This window comes from Melozone crissalis, unplaced genomic scaffold (assembly GCF_028551555.1).
Source record: "Melozone crissalis strain CALT ecotype California unplaced genomic scaffold, PUWL_Pcris_2 ptg000029l_1, whole genome shotgun sequence".
Lineage (NCBI taxonomy): Eukaryota > Metazoa > Chordata > Aves > Passeriformes > Passerellidae > Melozone > Melozone crissalis.
The window spans coordinates 13,027,381-13,052,338 of NW_026535807.1; positions in this window are offsets into that span (position 1 = coordinate 13,027,381).

Here is a 24,958-nt window from a genome sequence, read left to right on the forward strand (position 1 = left end):
TTTTACTCTGGGTAAAAGTATAGGAAAGATGTCCATAGGTAGTACTTGAAAAAGTCCTGCACAAACATGTGGGAAACAGTGTGAAATGGATTACTGTTGCTATATCAGGGGATTTTTTTTTTGTTTTTGCTCTTATTCCAACTTGTCATCAAGCTGTTGTCCGATTCTCTCACTTACAAGTAAAATTAATTTCCTTCATGTTTTATAATAGAAGACAGCTTGATGAAATCACTTGAGGATCCTAGTGATTGTTGCAGCAGGCAGAATGAAATGGCAGTCCCATTTCTAACGCAGCTAAACCAGGTCTTCTGTCTCTTCATGTGGCAGGGACCCTGCCCTAGTGCAGCTGTCCCATCACAGCAGATGTAGAGGAGCATAACCCAGCCTCCAAATGCTTCTCCCCTTCCCATCTTCTTCAAAAGAGTTTGGGCCTCCTGAAATTGCTGACCTGGGACAGATTATGGAGAAAAGCAGTAGCATATCTCAGTGGTGTCTCCTACGTGCAGTATGGTGAGACTGGAGAGAGTTAATGTCTGAAGCAACATTTATCTGTGGGATAGCATGGATTGTCTGTGCTAGAAAAGATTTGGCAGTTTGCTATTCTGGCAAACTTTCCTAGTGTAGCCACAGCTTATACTGGCAAGCTAGTGTTTTGTCTGTATGTAGTTTATACCAGTTCCCTGAACGAAATGTGCTATACTGGCAGACTCCTTCCCCCTCCCACCCACACACAGCAGCATCTACTTTGGCATTCAGTACACAGCAGCAGTCTTGACTATAGATCTATTAGTGTTAGAAAAATCACACTCCTTGGCAAAAAGGGGGCTGAGAATGTGGAAGAGTTGGGTAGAAATCTGTCTTTGCACTGCAGATGTATGGGAGAATTGTAATCGTGTGTATTTGGTAAAATGCCAATTTTATTTATTTTATTTACCAATGCCACTGGTGCAAGGTTAGTACTCCAAGAATTGTACCTGCACTGGTTTGCTACTGCACTTTCCAGGTGGAGAGCCCAGAGGCATTTCTTCTCTGGGTTGCTCAAGATTGGAGGGTGAGAAACAACAGCCATTGATCAGTTTACTCTTACAAATAACCCTCTTTTCCCTTACAAAAAAACCCCTTTTTTCCTGAGGGGATGTGCAGTTTGAAATGCTGATGGCACAGAAGCCCTTGTCTCTGTTATCTCATTTTATGGTTCTCTTTGAAGGGGAGAATTTCCCTGCCTGTGGCTGAGATAACAGAGAGATGCTAAGTGGTGGGATTTTTCACAGCACTTGACCATATGCAATAAAAGGTCAATTTGGACACACATCCCAGTGAACTTGGAAACATCAGAGTTTTGCTGGTTTAATGTGGAAATCAAAGTGTTTCAATAGCTCTCCCAGCAGAGCTATAACCTCCTAATTGCTTTTTTCTTCATTTACCCCCCACCTCTTAAAAGCACAATGCCTTACTACTTACTTTTAAGTTTAGAAAACTGTAAGTAGGTGGACTGGGATTGATTCTTGCCTGTCTCTAACAGGAGAACAAGGTTTCACAGGTGAGGGACTGTGGGGACCAAGCTAAGGCTCAAATCCCCAAATTCTCCATGAGATGATCAGAAGATCCTCTGGGCTGAGAATATTTTAAGTGTCAGGCTTTCAAATGGGCTCCAGCCACCTCTGGAGAAAGACTCAAGAGAGAGACCCTCTGGGGGTTAGGGAGCAAAGAACACTGGGGGTGAGAATCAGTGGGGCTGAAACTGGAGACTGGGAGAACAGTCTCAGAATACCCCCAAGACTGGGAGTATTCAACACCTTTCCTTTTTTTTTTTTTTTCCCCTTTTCTTTTCTGTTTGTTTACTTATTTGTTTGGTTTTTAATTTTTATTTCCCTATGTGCCAGCTTAGAGACTGCTGCAGGCTGGAGGTGGTTAGATTCACCCCAAGATGGCTGTTCTTGTGTTACTGTGCATATGGGGTTAAATCAGCACAGAATTTAAATTTCTAGAGACAGAATATATCCATCTTGTAATGTTCCTACCATTAAGCAGTAGTTTATTCTTTGCAGAAACACTTAAAAATTAAAGTTCCACTCCAGGTACCTCCTTGATAAAGAATGTTTGGCACAGTCAAAATTTTCAGGTTTTGAGTAATATATTGTTAGGAACTGGTGATAGCAGCACACAATAAATTCTTTTCTGGTTTTGGCTGGGCACCTAAAGCCATCTGACTAAGCCTGGAAGGAAGTTTGGCATTGTTGCTATTGAGAAGATTGGCTAATGCAAGGACTTGGAATATAAAACCCAAATCAGAAAAAATATTTCATCTTCCTAAGGTGGTCCCTAGGCTCAGTCCTGCAGCCTTGCTCATGCAAAACCAACTCCTCATACAGCTTATTCATATTAGGGGTGAGATCTCATGATTGGGCCATTTGCTGGTCAGGATCAAGAACGTTTCTCCAGCTGTTTGGGCCTCTGGCATGTCCTTCCTCACTGGGTTGTTTCTGCCCATTGAAGTCACATCAGATTGCTCAGCAGAGAGGTGCAGAAGGCTCAGGTTTGCTCAGGGACCACAGGGAAGCACAGACACAGTTCTCCCAAAATCCTCCCAGCCCTGGTGCACAGACAGTCTTCTGCTCCGGGCTGTGTCCTGTGCCAGGCTGGCTGCCAGCAGCCCAGGCTTTTGCCAGATTCCCTCTCCCCTTTCTGTCCAATGTTTTATTTATACTTATGTCTAACTCTGCCCCTTTCCCTTGTCCTGCCTCCCCCAGGCCTTTCATTTTTTCTGATTTTGTGTTCCCTCTGTCTCAGGCTGGGACAGGGCAGTGCCAGTGTGGCTGCTCAGGGCAGCCATGGTGGCAGGATCTCAGGGGACAGCCATGGTGGTGGCCTGAGGGGGGGTGGCAGGGTCTCAGGGGCAGCCATGGTGCTGGCCTGGGAGTGACAGGGTGTCAGGGGCAGCCATGGTGCTGGCCTGGGGGTGACAGGGTGTCAGGGAGGCAGCCATGGTGCTGGCCTGGGAGGGTGGCAGGGTCTCGGGGGACAGCCATGGTGGTGGCCTGGGGGTGGCAGGGTCTCAAGGACCCCAGTAGCACCAGCAAGGACAGTTCCATTTTGGCTCTTGGCTCGGTGCTTTCAGCCCCAGGAAGGGAGTGGGGCCAGGTCCTTCCCTGCTGCTCTGAGGGGTTTTTGGCCATGAAGCCCCTTGGAGCACAGCCTTGGTTGTGCTCTGACAGCCCATCTTCAGCCTGTGCGGAGAGTGCAGGACCTTTAAAGCCCTTTCAGGACTTTGGAATGGGTGGGGGGCAGCTGATCCCAGAGGGACACAATATTCCCAAATGTTGGTGCTTGCTGATGCCACGTGGCCTGGCAGCCAGGCCTGCGGGCTGCAGCGAGGCCTGGCCCGGCGGGCGGCCATGTCAGGGCCCTGTGGGCAGGCAGAGGAGCGGCTGCCGGGGCTGTGGGGAAACACAATCCGCTTTCCATTTCGTCAGCACAAATTGTATCGTTTCTTGCTCCCTGTGCCTCTAAAAGTGCGGTTCGCCTTAGTTTGGAAGATACCTTGCCCTCAGCAAGTAAATAAACGCCAACTAAAATAAAAAGGAAGCACAAAGCAATAATGAGGCTGCCACGCGCTGGCTGTGGGAGCCTCTGGAGGCTGGACTGGGGGAGTAGTGTAAGGGTTGGAGGCTCTTTTAGATCCCTTTGAGCTTCAAACTGATTACAAATTTACCTAAACACTTGAAAACTTAGTGATAGTTTTACTTCTTAGCTCCCTTACCTACCATTTCTTGAAAATGTTTAAAGATTCCCACCCTGCTAATTTATAAATGGGTGTATCATAAAAAGAAATATACCTTACCACTGAAGGACAGGATATCTTTTGGCAGAAATTTTTCACAGGCAGATGGGTTTTTTTCTTAAACAATGTATTGTTCCTAAAATAAGCTGTAGAAAATAAGAAATGCTTATTTTTTAAGCACAGAGTTAAATCCTTAAGTCCAAAGTAAACAGAAAGGGATTTCACTATAAATGGAAAGAGACTAGAAATAACTTTAAAGAGACTTTGTGTGAAAGACGTAGACTTCACGTTAGCCACACCAACTACACACTTGTTAGGAGAAAAGAATTATGTAGCACATTGCTTACCTCTGTTTAAATAATTTGCTTCATATGTTTTCCCATTAAGATGGTGGTAGGTTAAACACTTAATTTTTGCTGTATACTCTTACTCTCTCTGATACTTCATGCCAAACTGCTGTGGTAAAAAGAAGTCAAATATATTTAAGATGTATATTTTAATTAAAAATATTAGAAGAAACATGTTAGTGTTCCTTTTTTTATTGACAGCAGATTGTTGGCTGACTAGGCAGCAAAGTTATTTATTTGGAAGACATGTGTTATGCTATGGAATAATGCTACAAGTAGGACATGGAGTTCAATAAGTGGTTCTGTTGGCAAACTGCTTCATTTCACTTCTGCTGCCTTGTGGGAGCATGGGCAGATTCTCTCATGATGCAAACTGGCAGTGCCCTACCAACTCTGATCCTGAAGTCACAGCCACCAACAGCACCACACTTGGTGTGAGCAGAAAGAAATCAGTTCTGCCATGAGCTCGTTTAGGGCTGGTGTCTCTGCAATGGTCAGAAGAAAATAAGGCAATGACACATTGCACGTGCCAGCATTTTTCTAGGATTGAACTAAGAGCTTAAGTCCATAAAAGTTGGGGATTTTTAAACTTTTTAATAACTTAATTGACTAAACCAGGCAAGAAAAGTAATGAGTGATCACAATAGTATCAGAAAGAATTATAAGGACAGAAGGTACAGATACAACCTAGGCTGTCTTCCATTCTTCCTCATCTTTATCAGTGTGTTCTAAGTAAACCTGATATATTTATATATGTGAAACAGATGCAAAATGAAGCAGTTTTGTCTTCAGTTATGACCATGTTTTTTCAATCATGGACATGATTTATGGAAATGTTCTTTGCTGTAAAAAATTTCTTTTAAAATCCAAACCACATTAATTATAAATCTAACATTCAATTTCTTTTGATACTTTAGGGAGTGTGGGGAAGTAAATTTTTAATGCAAATAAACAGTTTCTTTAAAAAATCAGTATTCATTAAATGTTGAGATGAAACCAGCACAACACTTCTCAGTGAAACTACTAGAGAATTCAATTAGATGTTGAGAAAATTAGCTCTCTTTTTGCAATAATATTATATGTCTCAGATTTATATCTGCTATGGTATATTTGTCACCCTTGGGGCCAACCAAACTGTGAAAAGCTGTTGATGTTGGCTTCTTGGCTGGTCAGCCCCTTCAGGGTTGAGCTCAGTTTACTGAGTGGAATAAACTCTAAACATTTCAGAGTTCAGAAGAGCTGTGCAGAGGTGTAGGAACTACATGAGACTGAGCGGTATCTCCAGTAGAGACCAGGAGAACTTGTAAGATCAGCAGATGGAGAGAATTTTTTAATCCTGGACAGGGCCAAACTATGTAATATCCCCAGCATTGCCAACTCCCAAAAGCTGGGACAAGAGCAGGTGTTCAAGCTAGCTCACTCTTTATGAAAGTGATTTCCCCACCTAGCTGGGCTTTGTTGGAGCTTGGATTTGCACATTAGAGCTTCTGTGCAGCTGAAAGCTCTGATAGCCCCACAAGTGCTAGGGAGGACAAGGGACCTTTGGAATCTGTGGAAGGAAAGAATCCCTGAGTCCTGATGTCTGTGTAAAACAAAAGCAGCATTACAGAGTCTACAATTGAACCCCCAATAAACCAATTTTGAAAGCCCCAGCTTCCCCTGGGCCCCTCCTCACTGTCTCCCTTTGACAGGAACAGGAGGTACATCTTCCCAGGAGTGTAAAGACGTCTGGTCTGGAAAACATGAAAGAGGAAAGCCTCTAAGTTTATTTTGCACACCATAGGTTTTAAAGCCAGAAAGCCTTTTCTCTTTTTCTAATTAGAAGATAATATCTTGTTAAAAAGTATATGTTCTGAGGCTTCAAAGAGGAAAAAAACAAACCAAATTCTCCTCTTGACCTATAAATACAGTTTGAAAAGCTGTAGCAATTCACTGAAGTTTACTGTGATAACTTGATTTTGGCCTCAGTCTTGAAGATTTGGGTACTTTGGGAGTTGCAGAAATCTTGAATCTCCCTGGTAAGCTGTGAGAGGAGAAGTATGAGGGCATGGTGCAATGCTGACAGGGCGGAATGCAGCATTCCTGTGCATCGGCAGTGTCAAAGAGTGGAGTTTATCGCTGCTGTTTTGTTCTCCTCCATCAGTAAACACAATCTCTCAACTCCCTGAAGTGAAATCAAACCACTGTAAAGAAACTCATGAGTAACCAGGGTAAAATTTCCACTGAATTAATCATATATCTGGTCCAAAATATTTTAGATATAAACAAAAGAGGATGGAATATGATCATCCAGGCACACAAACATTTCCAAAGTGGTTGTTTTCCAGATAGTTTTTGAGCTACAAATGGCAAAAACCAGGGTGGTTGCAGAAAGCTAGCTTTGAAAGAAATGGATTGTCATCAGTTTACACCAGCTGAGGATATGATCCTGCATATTTCATGACTGTGCAATGGTTATGGATATGTTTGAAATATATCCAAATGTTCTCGGAAAATATTTTTCTATCTGAAGAAAAAAGGGCAAGAGCATATCTACGAAAAGTAGCAAGAGCAAAGTTTAATAGATGTTCTAATGAAAATAATCCAGCTAATTTTAAATAAAAGGAAGAAGTTTTAAATCTGCATCCTGCGTCCTTATCTGGATTTCCAATATATGTATGAGAACAATAATTTGTATGAAAGTTTTCATTTTCTTCTCTGATAGCACAGTAAAGTAGGACGGACAAGTACTAATAAATCAGATCAAAACCAGAGCTGTTGAAGAAGCTAAAGTCACAGCCATTTGGGAGAGACTAAAACACCAGACATCTCAGATGTGGCTTAAAGTCTTTATGATACACCGTGTGAAATGTGGGGAGGCAGCAGTTCACACAGCAAGAGGTAAAGTGCATGACAAGATACAGTAGAATAGGTCAGCAATGAAATATTCTAAATCCCAACTTGGAGTGCATGAGCAAGCTATGAAATGTTGAAAATTATATCTTTACTCTAAAAATCAGTATGCAGACTTTAGGAAGTTTTAAATATATTATTGCACAGTATCGTTTTCTAGTGTTGAGTGAAAGGAACCCAGGCTGAAGTCCCAAAGTTGTTTGTGCTTCACACACAGACACCTGACATCTATTAAAATCATAAACTTCACCTAAGAGGCTATGAATGTCACTTATTGCTCTCCTACAGTACCTGGAGGAAGAAAATGCATTTAATATGTTAGCTTGAGAAGTTCTTCCTCAAGGCACATATTAAATACTGGTAGTATGAACACTGTGTTCATATTTATAGAGACATTTGTGAGAGTGGCTAGAACCTGTAGCTCCTACAAAGTCTTTGCCTGACACAAGGGTTTAAAGTCTTTTGGTGAAAGTCAGTAATGGTCTGAACTTCTGGTGGAGGGAACATATTGAATGTTACAGAGTTATATTTCATGTAAGTGACTCTGAAGCAATTGGAAGTTAGAATGTGAGAAAGGCTGTATTTTTCTTACCAGGGCATAAGCCATTTTTTTATTACATGCATTCTGCTCATGGTCCGGCACGCCAGATAGCAACTGATTCTTGTGAAGTGCAATTTGTGGCCAAAGTAAAAAATCAGCAACAGCATCCTTTGGATTAAGCACATTTTGAAAGAGTCTCAACAGTAGCAAATGACAGTTTCTCATTTGTTACTGAAGCCTTGGAAGTTCAGGTGAGATGATAAGGGTGAACTGAAAAAGTAGCTCAACATTAGTTCTCTGTTCGAGGTAACCTCATCCATGGATTTTCTGAAGTGGCACAACTTATACTGACAAATTGTGAAAAATTCCAAACCAAGTCATTTCTCTCAATGTTTCTCTAGCCTAGTAAAATATTTTTGCTGATGGAAGATACAAGTGTTCCTTGTATGACCTCTGTAACCTGCTGATACAAGTGCTGGATACCAAACCCAAGTCCTTGCGTGGCCTTGGTTCAGAGCCAGGACCTACAAGGCAGTCTTCTGCACGTCTGGCACGCATCCTTAGCTACCAGACTATTTGTTATTTCTGGATGTGTCCCTGATTTTCACTTTCTAGCTGTCCTGCTTTGTATTAACTAACTCTTCACTAGGCAGGGAGGGAAGCGACAGGAGTTGGACACTCCAACTCTCAGTTTTGTCACTCCCTTGGTACCTTATCTAGAGAAACTCCTAAACACTGGTTTATGAAGTTCCTGATAGCAAAGCTGTAAAGCTCCAGCTGCCAAAATCAGGAATTTGTCTTCTCTCTTTTAACTTCAACACACTCTCTTGCAGACACAGGACTGAGCAGCTTTGTGTAGTTTAGCCCCCAGCTGTTTCCTCTTGGCGAGGTGACGGTATTCCATGCTTCCTGCTGGAGGTTGTCCATATTATATAAATGTATATGTTGGGGGGCAAGTCCTTAAACACCACTATCAGAAGTTAGTCCAGATTGATTGTTCACTTCCTCGTGGCTATGGGAGAGGTTGGTGATGGATTTTTAAACCAGTCTTGGAGCCTAGACTTGGTCTTGTCTCTGAGTAGTTGGGCAATTATCTGGAGCTGTTTTTGCCAGCTTTTTGCTTAAAAGGTAACACTTTGAAGTTTCATTAATTCTTGTTTCATAAGATCGTAACTCATAAGTGCATGCTTAATTAGTTCCTGCTCTGTGAGCTGATGCTTTGCACATTTAAAAATTCGTGCTTTTGTTTTTTGTATGACAGCTAGCAAGTCAGTTAAATTTGATATTATGCATTGTGTCAGTTCCCATGGTGTAACAGTTGGTGTAATCGGCAATTTTATTACAAATCCATGAACTTTTAAAATGTTCCTTCTAGCTGGTGCTCTGTTCATGTCCTTTGGGCAAAACAAAACCCTTGACTGTGGTAAATAAGCATTTGAGTAAACGTCATGTGCCTGAGGGAGCTGATGCAGTTTTCTGCGATGGTGTTAAAGATAAGTCTGCCAAGTCCCAGTCAGTTCCATAGGAGCAGCCAGCTGTCTCTGGAGGTAGGGACAGAAATGCAGGAGTGGCTGCCTCTCGGGTGAGACACCCTTCCACCACGGAGCACAGAACGTGCCAGTTGGAGTCTGCTGAGCCAGGAGGGCTGCCTGGGAACAGGATGTTGTGTGCAGCCCTTGTCCTCCGTCTGAGCAGAGCAGAAGGCACCAATCACAAATCACTCCCCTTGTATTTATTTTCACAAAAGGCACAGCCTAGCTTGCTTGTATAAGAACTGATATAAAGGTTGAGGCAGCAAGTTATGCTTTAAATGACTGGCGTTGATACTTACATATGGAAAGATTAATTTTTTTTAGAGGAGCCAAGGACTGTCCTTAAGTTTACAAGAGAGCTCAGCAGCAGGTGGGAGCAGGCAGCAGGTGAAGATTCATATCTCCCTGCAGAGGCCAGAGCTGTCAGCAGAGCTTTCTGAACATTAGCACCAAAGAGTATTCTATGCTAATAGCACCAGCGCTTCCACCAAAGCTTAAGTCATGTATCTGGCACAGTACCTGCGGATGACAATGACTTGTTTATTTTATTAGGTCATGTGCTACTCTCCCAAACTCAAATAAATTATTCATTTCTGAAGAATGTCAACAGCTAATGAGTGCTTGAACAGCTCACAAATGCTCAATGCTCTCCGGAGGGTTGGATCTGTTATTGTTGCAAACTGGTGCATTTACTCATGTATATACCTTATACAAATGAGGGCTATTTCTGCATCTTTCACTTTTGTAATGTTTTGCCTTTGAGCTGGCAAGGATAAAGTATATACCAATTAGCATGGCCAATGATAAACTAAGTCATATGCACTGCAAAATTGTTTACTATATTTTTCAAAGAAGAGAAGTAATTGGTCTCTACTTTGGATGGCAAGATTACTTCAAGATTGCCTTGTTCAAGTCTAAAATTTGGATAATGGATGAATTAGAATAAATCAGACAAGAACACTCAGAAAAGATTTTAGGTACTATTTAGTTTTGTATTTTCTCTTAGTTTCTTCTACACTAATTGGACTGTGAATGTTATTTCACCAGATTGCTTCTAATTATGTTTGTTTGGATAGCAAATTATCTTTGTGAAGGAAATATTTGCTTTTATGTTGAAACATTTGAGCTGTGAAAACTATGCATGGGATTTTTTTTTTCTCACTAATAAGGTGAATTTGCCAGGTCTTCAAAGTGGTTAAAATTACTTAATAAGGAGATGAGAACAGAGATATTATTTTTGAAGTTATGAAGCAGTTGTCAGAGCAGAGAAACCATCTCAAGTTTTTCAGCAGCTCTTCTAGAAAAGCTACACAAATGTGAGGTTCTGTTCTCTTGAAGGCATAGTAATGACACATTTCTGTATTTGTTTCCAGCCAATTTCCATAAGGTCCAGGGACAAGTATCTCTGCATCATTGTTCTCTTGGGGAGAGGGAAAGCCTAAATCAAAGTAGATGACCTGAAATTTGCCAGCAGCTCACTGTGAATTAGCAGAGCTAGAAAAGACCAGCAGGATTTATATTTCCCATATATGTTTCATATTATTTGACAGAGCCGAGCAGTATCAAACTGTACACACCTTTTTGAGTAATGTGTTCTTTCACAGAACTCAAATGCCAACTCAAGTGGGAAGCAGGAGCTTTTCAGAACAAGTTTTGTCCTTTCCTTTCTAAAGATATTAGGTCTGTACAGAAGCAATGGATTTATGCTGCCCTACTCCAAAACCACAGCAGTCAAGAGACAGCACAGTGACAATTTCACACAGAGATGTGATTTATCATTGCTTTTACATCACCATTACCAAGGCCACAGATGATGGAATAATAAAATTATCCACACATGTCTATATACTGTCCCTTTGCCAGGTTGTAGTCAAGGTCTGGGTCTGTCTTGTTCAATTTGACTGCAAATCCAATCCTGATGGGGGCCAGGCATGGCAAGGCATGTTTGCTCACATTCACTGAGCTGTGGATGAGCATGTTTTTTTACCACCACATTAGCAAATGTAAATTAGTCACGTTCCAGAAGTCAGCTTTAATTCAAGGCAGAAAAAGAGATCTCTGTCTGTTTGAAACATAAGCTTTTATTAATCACTAATGTAGCTAAGCATGGAAAGTGTTTGTAGACTAAGTAAAATTCTTTCATGTCCATCATGAAGACAGAAATTAATGTGACACTCTTCCTATTTCATGTATCACACAGAATTTCTATTTTTGAGCTTAGGCATTGTTCTTTAAATGTTCAGCCATGTACAAAATGCTTGTATGAAGCCCTTGTTAGATGCTCAAAAAGGGAAAGGAATGCTGGAAAAAAAAGTATTGCTCTAACAAAGCAATTTACTGTCAGATTATGTCCTTGAATTTTCAGGAACTATCTGTGTTAAATGCCATTTCAGTTGTATTTTCTTCTCTAGTAATTTAATGATTTTTCCAGCATATATATTAAGCAAAGCAAATATTTTAATTGTGCCTTTTCTTCTTAACCAGGGCCTCTCATGAGACACTGTAGTCAGCAAAGTGTCACAAATTAGGGAGGTTTGAAAAACTGTATGGAAAAACTGATAAAAGTATAGGAAAACTGGTAAAAGTTCCAAAACTGAGAAAAGTCACTAAGGTCAGTGTAGTCAAAGACAGAAGTTTTAATGACTTTTTATCTGCTATCTGTTAAGAGCTGGATTGTTAGTATTCTCTTAAGCACCTTTCCCTGAAAAGCACTTCTAAGACAAGTACAGGTAAATTGGACAGCTTCATCATTTTGTCAGGGTTGGATGCAGTAGTAGTTTCAGCAAGGATTTTGTGTATTGTACGTGATATTGAACAAGAAATACTGATTGGTGTTTTCTGTGATATTGCTACAAGAGTTGTGTGGCAATGGAGAACATCCAGACTGGTACATATGGAAGACTCTGGTTTTATTCTTGTCTCTTTTTTAAGATATATTGTTGAAATGGGTTTATAACAGGCTAAAGAAGATGCATAGCTGAAACACAAATCCAATTCTTTCCTGTGCCCATGGCACAGCCATGTTTCAGCCATCACAGCCCAGTTTTTATGAAGAAACGTTTTCCACTGGCAGGAGCAGATGGTGTAGGAGATATTCAGAGTGCCACCCTTGGAGAGTTGCTCTGGTTAATGCAGAAGGTGCTAAGAGCAGCTCTCTGTAGGAGAGACCAAAGTGCCAAGGTCTGGCTGAGGGCTTGCTCAGCCAGCCAGATCAGCAGGGTGGGGGATCTGCAGGAGCAGCACAGCAATCAATATGCCCAGCGTCTGCTGTGTCTCTGTGAATTCATGACAAACCATAGTGCAAAACTGAAAACCAAAAGGATGACACAGATGTGCTGGGTGATGCTCCCACCACACAGGCTGACAGCTGCCTCAGACAGTCTCAAAGGCAAACAGGAAAGGTTTCCAGAAAAGCTATATTTATTAGGAAAAAAAGATAAATTATTGTCTCCAGTCACTATATCAGCGATCCATGTTTTGTCCTGATCTGCGGCCTTGTGGAAGAAGTACAATAAATCTGTGAATCTATGCATGTTACTTCAGTCTTTGTTGCACTTCAGCAGGTATACATGCAATTTTTATGAAATTAATTCTTCATAGAGGGATAATAAAGAAATATAAAGGGTGGCTCATCCCTTTTGTAACAGGGAAGTCTATTGAAGGTGGCCAGGGACCCTCAGAGTCTTGTACTGAAAAAATTTAGTAATTTAGTAGTGTTGACTTCACTGTTGCCTTTTCACAAGCCATGGAGGGAGACCTGGACATCAGTTTACTGTTGGACAAAATGCCAAACCAAAGAAAGCCTTGTATCTCCTCTTGCCGGCTGCAAAATGTATGTTGGAGGAAATTCTGTCAGAGCCTAAGCTCATGTGTGTGGCTGCATTTATGTGAGCAGTGAAAATGTTACAGGAACCCTGGTTTAATTGAGCTCTGTCTTCCACCTACTGCTTGAGCACTGCATTACTGGCAGGCATAACAAATTTTGAATGCTATTAATGTTGAAGAAGAAGGAATATATAAATATTAAGTGGCTGCTTGAGACACTGTTTTAGTTAAGAATTAATTTAGAAAGGACAGATGCCCTGAAAAGAAAAATGTATCTCTCTCAATTGAGGTGTTAAGAGGATTAAGGATTAAATAAGCACAAGATCAGAGGCTAGACTAGGGCCAAAATAAACAAATCTATTTAGTCAGGTATAATAAGAGGAGATCAGAAGAAATGAGAGGAATTAAAAGACAGTAATGAAGAAGGTGACTTGCAGAGAATATTCAAGATACAGAGGTCACAGACAGAGTTTCTAAACCACAAACCAGAATTGTTAAATTGAAAACAGATGACATGCAGGAAAACAGGCCATGATAGCCAGATGGTAAAATTCTGTAAAGAACTGTCTGAGGATAAAAAAGGCCTGTTAAATAATATTCGTTCGACAGGTGACAGAGAAACATGACATGAAGAGCTGAAACAAAGTTTGCAGTCAAAAATTCAAGAATAGACTAGTAATAGGGGCCTTGCCTAGGTACTACTCAGGGTGCTCATACATTTTTCCCAGGCTGAATGTCAGTACTAGACATGACTTGTTTCTAGTAGGAACACAGAAGATTTTGTATTAATGATCATTCCATTACCAAGAGAAAATAGTGGGAAGAATTGTATAACATACAACTTTCTATTATTTGCTGGGATCAAAGTCAAAACTGGCAGCTTTTAAAAAAGGGTTTTGGAGAGGTCAGTTACCCAATATGTGGGGTATTTTTCCCCACAGGATAATGATTAACTTTGTACAGTGAACTGGTCTCAGAGGCAATTTCTAATGTTTCACACAAATTTATCATATTTGTCCATCTCTTCACAACCAGTGGGTTGTCCACTTTCAAGAAAGTAGACTACAAGACAAAATGTTATGCTTACTAAATTTCATCATCATGAAAACAAAATTCCTCATCATATGCAACTCAAAGCAGCATGTGCCAAAAGAGAATTCTGCTCTTTCACTCCTTACATTGTTCACCATGGTCTTTCAAACTCTGTGCCACACATCCATGTTTCAGCAATCTTTATTTTCGTGCTCACTTCCCCATTAGTGAAACAATCACTAACTAGATTGTAAGGCTCTCTTTAGGGACCTGGGCACTTTAAATTGTAGGTCCTGAGGTATTTCCCTGTAGCTAACACTTCAGTCTGAATTCCTGCATGAGTGTATTTGTAACTGTAAATATCTCTAAACACCTAAATATCTCTAAACCCCTGTCTGCTTCTGAACAGGGCAGGACCTGATCTAATAGAAAAGGGACTTAAATTGGGTGGGGCTGAGTGAGTGCTGAGGAAGCCTCTGGGAAAGGAGGCAAGGAGAAGTCCTTCTAGCATTACCCCAGATTTCAGATTTGCTCAGCTACGCTGAGTGTGAGTACTTAAAGGAGCAGAGAGCACAGTGTGCTTTGCCCACGTTCCAGGTGAGCACTGTGCTGGGGATGGTGCCATTCCCTCCTTGCAGAGGTGTGACAGGGACAGCTGGTCCGTGGGGATGGTGGGGCAGTCACAGCTGAGTCCTGCTGCAGTGGCAGGAAGGTGGGCTTGGGAGAGAGCTCGGAGAGGCGGGTGGTCCAGGCACCAAAGAGCAGGAATCACTGCAGACATCCAAAGATAACTATCTGACTTGTGAGTCAGAACCCAAAGATACCAGGATTAACAAGCTTAAAAGCAAAAGGCTTAGCCAGACAAAGATTGTATATAATCCAATGTATACATAAGCGCCTCTTACACTGCCCAACCAGCGAGCCAAAGTGCTTGGAAGTGACTTCTTAGTGGGAAACCACTATATCTGATGGTTCTGAGAGATGGGGCAGAAGGCATGGTGTCTAGTTTCTTGCTTGTGAAACTCCTCAAGCCATTTTGACCACATATTTTTAGCTGAAGTAAAACCAAATTTCAGTGAAACTCAGAGTGAAGGCCTTGTTCCCCTCCTCTGTGGGGTTATCCAGCAGCATGAGGGAAGCAGTTGAGCTGATGTGAAGGATCTGTGCAACCATGTGTAATTATGAAATACATATCCAGCTGGTGTGCAATCCTAGAGCAAACTATGGTGCCCACTGGTAGCAGTTAGTGTAAAATCATAACTGCACACAAGCCATATCCAACCTTCAGCAGAATGTTTTCAGGTAGGGTTTTTTCCTTCTTTTGTAACACATATTCAGCTATATCCATAAGTTCAATTTCTTGTTAATTATGCAGCACGTTAGATGATTTGGATAATTCTGATATACAGTTAAAAAACCAGATCTGCTTTACAAGACGTGCATTATTTTCTTATTATTTTCTTCTTCACCAGATGAGGAAAGAAAAGCCCATCTCCTTATAAATGTGAGAAATTAAAGAACAGGGAAGGATGTACTGGATGGTGGGCTTTTTTCCTTAGGCAATTATTATTTGGATTCAACTTCTTTCCTAAGTTAAAAGCTTATTTATTTTTTCAACTGCCAACAAGCATTGCTTTGTTAATTAGAACCATTTCACAGGTACTTTTACCACTTCATTTCTGAAAATTTTCTAATCGTAACTGAGAATTTACTGTTTAATCTACACTGCTGGCCTTTGCTAAGAAACACCCCCACAAGTACTGAACATCTACCTTTTTATTATCTATGGCAAAATTATGTCTGTAAGAAGATACTTCATGTTATAAAAATCCTGGGAATCAGGATCTTTTGGTGCTACATTATATGCTAATTAATTATTTCTAACACTTGGCAGAAAAGAAGAAGAAAATCTTAAAATCAACATATCTGATTTATAACAATCCAAATATGTAACTAATATTACCACAATATTATGGTTCAAGCAAGGCAGGGAGAAAATAAATTCATAGCTGAACCACTTTAGGGGGAAAAAATTCAAATTTAATATACCACCCACAAGGAAGCCAGAAGCCATGTTTGCTGTTGTTGAAAAAAAACCAAACATAACTTCCCAATACATACTCACCCTTTTGGGTGCTGTGGATCAGATCCATGGGATAACATCATCTTATCACACTGAGTGAGTGAAATCATGTTAGCAAGTGTTTTGATCTGAGTGTTGGTGATACCTAACAGATATTCCCCAGGGCACTGGCAGGTCACGGATTCATTAGAGTAGTTGCTTTCCCAAAAAACTGTGATTCTTAACCATCTGTAGGAAAATTAGTTTTGCTAATCTTTCTGCTGATGTGCCATTCAGGCTCTGGGTCCTGTGAATGCAGATATAACTCATTAATTATGGTGAATATTAATTATGATGTAGGAATAAAGAATTACAAACCATGGGAAAAGCAAAGAGAGAACACCAAGGAGCAGGAAGGAGTGAAGTTTGTCATTAGAATCTTAACAGGTAAAATAACACTAGAAGAGCATCCAGATAAGAAGGAAGAGAAAGAAAAGGGAAAAAAAGTGAATTAGTGAATCCAGTTGATCCTGTGATAGAGTCTGTGTTGTCTTTGTCTACTTTCTGTCCTTTGTAAGGGTAATTGCAGTTTTCATGGTGCATCCTGACACTCAGCTGTGGTCCCAGGACATTTCTAAGAAGTTGCACAAAGCCCCAAACAGTCTCACAGTAGTGCTTGTTGGCAGAGGGAACGATCAGTGATGGTATTTCTGTCGGGAGAAATGCATGGAGTCTGAGCACTGCGTTTGACAGCTATGCTGAGGATGGCAGCTGTCATCCTGCTGCAGACACAGGCTGAGCAGGAATGGAGATGAGAAGGGAAAGCTGCAGAAGTTGCTATCACGTAGGTAAACACATGTTGGAGGCATTTATGTGAAGAGCTGTGTTCAACCTTTCCTTCACTGCACTTTGATGCACTCTCATATCTCGTGTGTAAGAGCCCTTGTCTCTGCTCAGATGTAAACTCTCTGGCAGAACTTTTAAAATGGATGTCTTTTTGAAATTAATGGAGCTGCCTCCATGCCTCAGACTGAGCTGGCAGGACTGGAGGCCTGATGGTGTGACAAATAGCAAAGAACCCCTGAAGGGCTGGGGAGGCCAGATTCCAGCTCTCATCAGATGGCACCTCATTGCTGCACAGACACAGGGTAGGGCTTGCACTAATTCTGTAATTGCTCCAGCACAGCTCATGTCTCCTGCTGTCCCCAAAAATAAAATTAATAAAAAAAAAGAGGAGAAAACAATAGCAAAGCATGTCTCATACTGTGTTTGGGAAGTGCCAAGCAGCTTGAGGAGGCTGCTGCTGCAAAAAACGAGCAAATGACAGTGATGTGAAGTTAATGAGGATCAGGACAGTTGGCGGTGGAGGTTTCTGGGCTGCAGGAAGGAGGGGGCTCTCAGGAGGTCCTGATAAGCATTAGCAGTTTTGGATGCTCAGCCAAAACTTCTGTGGTTTGCCTGTTAGTACTGAATTTCTTTTTTGTTCAGCCGTTACTTTATACTGTGCGGTCTGGCCAGCAGTTGTACAACAGCATTTAAAATATACAACATGCTGTGAGACAGAATGCAGCTACCTTGTCAAGGATGCCAGCATTAAATTACAAAGAACCTAGTATGCTCCATATATGGGGTATGGCCATTTTGCCTGGAAAAGTCCAGATAGCCAACCTCTGTTATTGTTCAGTTCAGGAGGCAGCAGCTGCCTTGAGCAGGGTAAGGGAGGGGGAGGAAGGGAAAGGAAAGGGAGGTGGATGATCCCAGTTGGGTCCATGAGAAGTCTGGCCTGGGAGAAAGAGATGTGGTTGGTGATCTTTCTTTGAATGAGTAAAATGGAAAGAAAAGTGGTTGTATAATTCCTCCACAATGCTCATCCCAGCAATATGCAAGGCTGTTTGCAGGGTGAATATAGCAGAGACTGTGATTATGGTTTTTGAAGTGAAGCAGTGAAGAAACTCTACATTTACCTGTGGGTTTGGCTTTCTGTCCTGCTTTTTAGTTTGCTGAAATTGATTTCTTCTTGAGCATTATTGGCTTTAAGAGAAAATATATGGAGTAGGACATTTGAATAGCAAACTGCTGTGGCATATCATAATCCTTGGTGTTCTTTTCATAGTAGTTAACTCTGCATTAGTGAAAATAAGTTCCATACTCTTAAAGGAGGTGGAACAAAGTTACCCCAGAAGCTGTGTGAGAATTACAGAGGAAATCTTAAAACGATCTTGTAAGAGAAAGAAAAAAAGACACCAGATTAACTTTGAACTTGGGAGTCTCCCACACTGCAAATCAAGTGCATTGTCATACAAAGCACAGGTGTACACCACATGTACAGGTTAAAATCTAGTCCCAAGTGCTGTGATGACAGTTCTGTGTTCATAATGTATATATTCAAAAGTGTACTTGTGTGTCTGCTATAAATTCAGGTAGGACAAGTATAGGGGAATTTCATTCCAAGTTACAATATTGTAAATGCAACTTTGCTCTGTTGGTATCAAAGAAACTATTCATACGTGAATTTTTCCTAGAAGTTTTTCTTTTCCTTGTAAAATAGTTCTGTAGACACCAATATGTAAATACATATGTATCTGTTCCACTTATAGACATAGAGAAAGATTAACTTTTCTGTGGTCTGATAAGAGCAGAGGGAATTCTCTGCAGGAATAAGTCTGATACATGCTGTGGTAAGGATAGAAAAGGGTTGAAAACCCCTTGGAGGTTTCACAGTTTTTAATTGACACAATGCAGTGTAAATGGAAGAGATGAATTCAAATAGACTGGGAGTTTGAAGAACAAAACCAACATAAAGCTGTTTATCTGACATTGGCAAAATAAAAATAGTTTTGTATCAGAAACACGCAGAAAGTCATCTTTCCCACCTGATACCACAGTGGGTGTTTCAGCAAATTTTTTTTGTAGCACAGAAGTTGAAAGCAGCACATGTTTTAGATATGAAAAATCAGTGAGATTTCTTATTGCAATTTTTCAGAGAAAAAAAAAGATAGCAGTTTGAGCTCTGTGACCCAGTTTAGCAGGGTCCACATAAAGCTTGACACAGGATCAAACTTTATGGGCAGAAGCCTTTAGAGGATGTGTGGCATAAGGGATTGAACCCTCCAAAAAAATCTCTGCCGCCTGTGCTTTTGAGATCCACCACCTTGGGTTATGAAAAGAAAGAGGAAAATTTGAAGAAGGAGAAAAGATGTTGTGCAAACTCTGTAAATGAATCACTCTGTTGGTTTTGTTCATGGCGTGCACCTAGAAGCCCTGAGTCAGCTCCAGGCCAGCCTAGGCACTGTATCCCACACATAAGAAATAAGGAGATTGCTGTCATCAGGCTCATACTGCTCGAGAGAGCTTTGCCAAATTGTTCTGCCATAAGAATGCACTTGTTGGCCAGACTGGAAACAAGAGAGAATTTCATAAAGAAGCCAACAGAAGTTTTGCATCAGCTTTGGTTTCTTCAGGCAACAACAATACCAGAACAGAAAATAAAAAATAAAAGAAGAAAGATAGTGACTATTGTGCTTCAAGCATCTTTGGAATTAATTAAAAAACATGAAAGTGTTAGCAATGAGCTTTGTCAGCTTTGCTAAAAGGCTGATCAATATTTACATAATTCATTCATCCTGCTGAGTGAGAAACTGGCAGTCAGAATGCATCACTTCTGCATAATACTACTGCAACAGGAAAAGGAAAATATTTTCTACATCCTGAATCAGTTACTTTCGGCCTCTCTACCTCCTTGGGAGTATGACAGAATTGATCAGCCAAGCTGAACAGCACTGGCATTGCAAACATTTATTCATACCATCTGGTACAGAGTCAACTCCAAGTAACAAAGGATTTTATTTTCCCACAAAGGCTGAAGGTTACATAAATGTTACCCACATTCTTGTGGCATCCCAACATGTTATTCTCACGTGCTGTAGAGAGATTGACAATTCCCAGACCAGAACAAGACAGACAGCCACGAAGATTCCTGCAGCACAATTGCTTACTAATACCACTAAATGTACATTTTAGACCCCTTGAAGAGCCTTATTGCACAGATAATATACATGGCCCAACATGACAGGGAACACCTCCAGTGGTTAAATCCAAAGGTAGTAGCGTAGGATTTTTTACTGATATGGACTGACCACTAACTTGAACTCACTTTTGGCTCTATTTCATTCAGCTGCTCATAAATTACCTTGGCATCCTGAATTCATGAAAGTAAATACATATTTGATGCTTAGTGTATAGTCAGTCACACTTGCTGCTTTTTTTCCTAAATATTCAGATGTCCACATGAAACTTGTTATCCTTCATCATGGCTATAAATATCTTCTGAATGAATTTTAATACTTAAATGTTTTGTAAAAGGTTCTGCAAAAATAAAAGTTTAAGAAATACAGACAATCTTCCAGAGATTTTAATGATGTGGGGGCAATGTGTAAAGAAAATGTATTTTCATAACTTCCCTTCCAGAATCTTGTGCACTTTATTTTCATCCTTATTGTCAAGGCATTTATATAAAACACTTTCAGGCTTTTAGGGCACAAAGACACACTGAGATCTGAAATGTGGCCCATTTTCTCATTTTCTGCTGGTCTCTCCCACGTATGGGGTGGTCTGATGGCCCACCTTCCCAGCAACTTCCACTCCATGCAAGGGGCCCTGTCCTGCAGACACAAAACTGCCGGGGATATTTTATCTTTGAGCATCAGAAAAGTAGACCTAGTCAGAATTGGATTTTTTCCTGAAAGAAGCATTAAAGAAAAATATAAATAAAAATAAGAGTGGAAGAAAATTCACCTACTCTTTGGGAGAGGAAACTCAGGTAGAAAAAAATTTTTAAAGATGAATTTTATGTGTTTTACATGAAAAATGGAAGATTTGTTTCTCTGATGTGCAGTTCATAATTGTTTTCATGTTGTTATATTCAGACTGTGTTTTTCATGTAAGATTTAGCTCATGCTTGTTTTTTCCTGAGATATGTGAGACATTCTGAATCTAAATGAAGAGAGATAAATGTAATAAAATGTTATATTGGCTGCTGTGCTTTGATGGAAACAGGTTTTTAAGTGTGAAGCCTGTAGGATCACTATGATAAGGGGCATGGTAATCTCTAGTTCTAAAGATGAATCAGGGGCGTAGCATATATCACTGATTTTTATTTCCACTAATTAAAAAAAAAATCCTCAATTCCTTATGAAGCTACTGAGATTGCCTGATGGCAGTAACAGAGAAAATGGGAAAATCAGGACGAGATAGTAAAAACTTTCCAACAATCCTTTAAAGCTCTTTCTTTTAAAGCTGACCTGTGGCCATACATGAATTGTAGACTTCTATTCAAACCTGGGTTTAGAAACTGCTATGGAAATTTCCATTCTGAAACATCCAACCAAGCTCAGCTCTTGCTGGATTCAGATGAAGAAAGATCTCTCTTTTGGAAAAACTACTAATGTCTCAATTAGGTGAGAGTGTTGAGTGTTATCTCTTAGAAAACAACTGAGGAAGTCCCAAAGTCAGACACTGTCAGAAGCTGCAAGGGCTTCTGGAGGAAGAAATCACTGTATACATGCTCTGGTTATTTCTTTTCCTTAGCCAGGCAAAGCACTGCTAGACATATGTCTCAGCCACAAGCAGGAGCATGTTTGAGAGTTTGGATTTCATAATGGCTCACAGCTTTCTAGGTAAATCCTGAATGGCACTGGGCACTCTGCTTGTGGTAAGGGCAAAAAGACTTTAAATTTTCTCTTGTAACAATTTTATCTCAATATAAATCACTGACTGTCTCTCAAAAATTACAGTATTTAGTCAGTTGAATAAGGCAGAAAGCTGGCAAAAAAAAAAGGACCTAATTTATCCTTGTCTGACTGATTCTCAGCCACCTAAGAAAAGAAGCTGTCAAATGGAAAGCCAAATCCTGTGGCACCTACACAACAGAAGAAAGCAATGGGAATGTTCTCTGGGAGATCAAATAAGGACTAGAGTGTTTGATTTCTACAGCAAGAATAGTGCACAATTTCCAGATGTTTATGACTTTGAAGAAAAACTGGTTTAGAGATAAGGATCTCAGAAGAGCTCCCAGCGAGTGCTGAGTGCTGTGCACATGAGACGTGCAATACTTCAACTTCTGATCCATATAATAAAGAAAACTTTCATTTAAGGCACCAGACAAGACTGTCTGTTGCTCATGTAATTCAGAAGTGTCTTAATGGCATAGTTTCAGACTTCTGCAAAGGTAAAAAATAAGAGACCTATAAAGCCACAGCCCTTCCTACTGCTATTATGAGACAGCTTGGTAAAAACATTAATATTCTCGACCAAATTCCCAGCTTCCCCTTCAGGACTGTGTCAGGGCCCTACCAACACATATTTCACAGAAGAATATATTTGGTTCGTATTTGTGTATTGAATGAGTGGAAGGAACACTGTTCTGGTGATTTAAAGGATTTTCTTAAGATGCTATGAGTAGATAGATGAAGGTGCTCAGGTATGAGTGAAGAGAGCATTGTTACTTTCAGTGTTTATATTGCCATAGAAAGACAAGGGTGAGGAGTTTGCAGGATTGGGATAAGAACAGGAAACAAGAAGGTGTTTCAAAACAAAATCAACTTCCTATTTGTAAACAGAAGTAATTTTACCAAAACAGTCAAAATCAGGAAATTAGTTATTTATCCCTTAGAGTATTATGGCTGTTTTTTAATTCTTATTTGCCATTTAGATGAAAAATAGGAATATTCTGTTTCCTTGGTACATGAGCTCTAAACTAGAGGTGTCTCCCTTCCTAGGCAGAAGGTTCAGAGACAACACTTCAGAAATGCACTGGAGGACCTGATTCTTCAGAATATTTGAATTTTATGTCTGGAGTTTAAAATAAACTGATAAAATCAGCTAATTATGAAGGAATCTTTTATCATTTCTCAGTCTAGTTGACCTCAAATCCGGCAGTTAGACAAGAAAACAGCAGGTCAAATAGCTGGACATTTGGAAAAAAACTGGTAATCAGATAGAGATCAGTATCAGAGTTAACCTGAACTACTTCATAAACTTATGTTTAAGTACCATGAAATGTAGCACATGCTTAAGAGTCTCAATTATTAATCAGGTCCTTGAAATAGGCCCACAAAATAGACTTTAAGGGATTTATCTTTTCTTCTCCTAGCAATGGAAAGTCTATAATGACAGTGAGACCGTATCCTAATGCACCAGGTTTGCAGGGGCTAAGTGCCAGGGACTAAGAAACTGCTACAGGACAGCTTGTGGCTTGTTGAGGTTTTAATCTGGTTTTAACACTTTCATTGACCAGGCTAAAAAGTTAATATTTTAAAATATTTTGCTCCTTCTCTGCCTATAAATCTATAGTTTAAAACAGGCATGTCCTTATTCAGAGTTTCTGTAAGAAAGAGACTCTTGTGTTAAACATTTATGTCTCACTGCTAGCTTTAAAAATTTCTCATCTTTAATAAAGTTACCACAAACTGCACAATTTATTTTTGCACAATAGGAGTCTATCTTTTTTCCCTCTCCAGAAAATATACAAAAGCAGGTGGCTATATTTCCTGAGAAATATCTATTTGAAATGTTTACTTGTTTTAAGGTATACTTAGGAATCTTAAATGATCTCAAGACAAACTTTTTATTAAGTCAAGTTTTAGTAGTACTTTTTCTTTTCACCCATTTTAAATAGTCTAGATTTTATGCATTTTATGTCTGTGCTACTCATTTTCAGATGAGGAAAAAAAAATCCAAATAACAGTTGAGAAATACAACATGTGGTAAATATTTTTCAAGTAGTTTGCTCAGTGGTTACAGTTCACAGGGAATGCCTAAATATATGTTTATGTGGCTTAAATTAATTTCATAATTATTGGAAACTATTGATACTGTAAACACAGCACAACTAAAAAGGTCTCCAGTGAATATTGTAGAAAAATGCTGTCCAATCTATTTTAAATGGGTGAAATATAAAAGTCTAATAATTTCACAAGTATTTTCTTGGGTTGTTGTCTTGTTGTTTTGGTTTGGAGGTTTTTGGGTGCATTTTTATGGTTTTCACTTAAAGATTCTGGATTGCAACATTTGGAATAGCAAAAGAGAGGTTTGGTTAATGAAATAATAAAATCTTTTGAATCCATATTCCTAGATGAAATCATACTTTTACAAAGAGCCCTTTTTCCTAGTGAAGTTCACAAATTAGATTTTGTTACTGGTAATGTTACCATTTTTGGCAAACTGGAGTTTTATGAGCATTTTTGGCTGCGAAGCCCTGTAAATCTGAAATAGCGTTGCCCTCCATGCGTCCAACCATGAAATGACACAAAATATTGACAGAAGTGAGCCCCTTTTCCATGAGAGCTCCCTGGCAGGTGGGTGGCATGGCAGGTCCCCAGCAGCCTGGATGAAACAGGATTCTGCACAGCTCCTGCACAAAATCAGCTCCGCAGATTTTGTTGGGATTTGAAGGCATTTAACACCCTGCAGTCAGTCAGGCCTGGGGGCTTGGATCACCCAGCCTGTGAGGCCCTGTAGGTCCATGGTTGAACTCAATGATCTTGGGGGTCTTTTCCAACCTAAATGATTCTGTGACTCCAGGCTCTTGTTTCCCATCCAACTCGGAGCAGTACTTCCACTACTTGACCCAGCCACTTTTACCTCTTGAGCCTCTTTCTGATTTATGAATTTAGACACTTTCTGAGGCTTGTAGGCCTCAGAATGGAGGGATGGATGGACATAATCCAGCTGGAGCAATGGGTTCATACTATATTCCTTTTATTCTGTCACAACTCTACTGTCTGTGACTTCACTGGGGTGTTTAGCACACCGTGCCACACTATGACCAGGGGACTTTCCTCCCTCATATTACAAATAAAAAACTATTGAATAGCTGGATGGTTTTTGATATTGATTTTACTCTCATGAAGAAACAAATGATGGGCTTTAAACCAGGAAATTCCCACA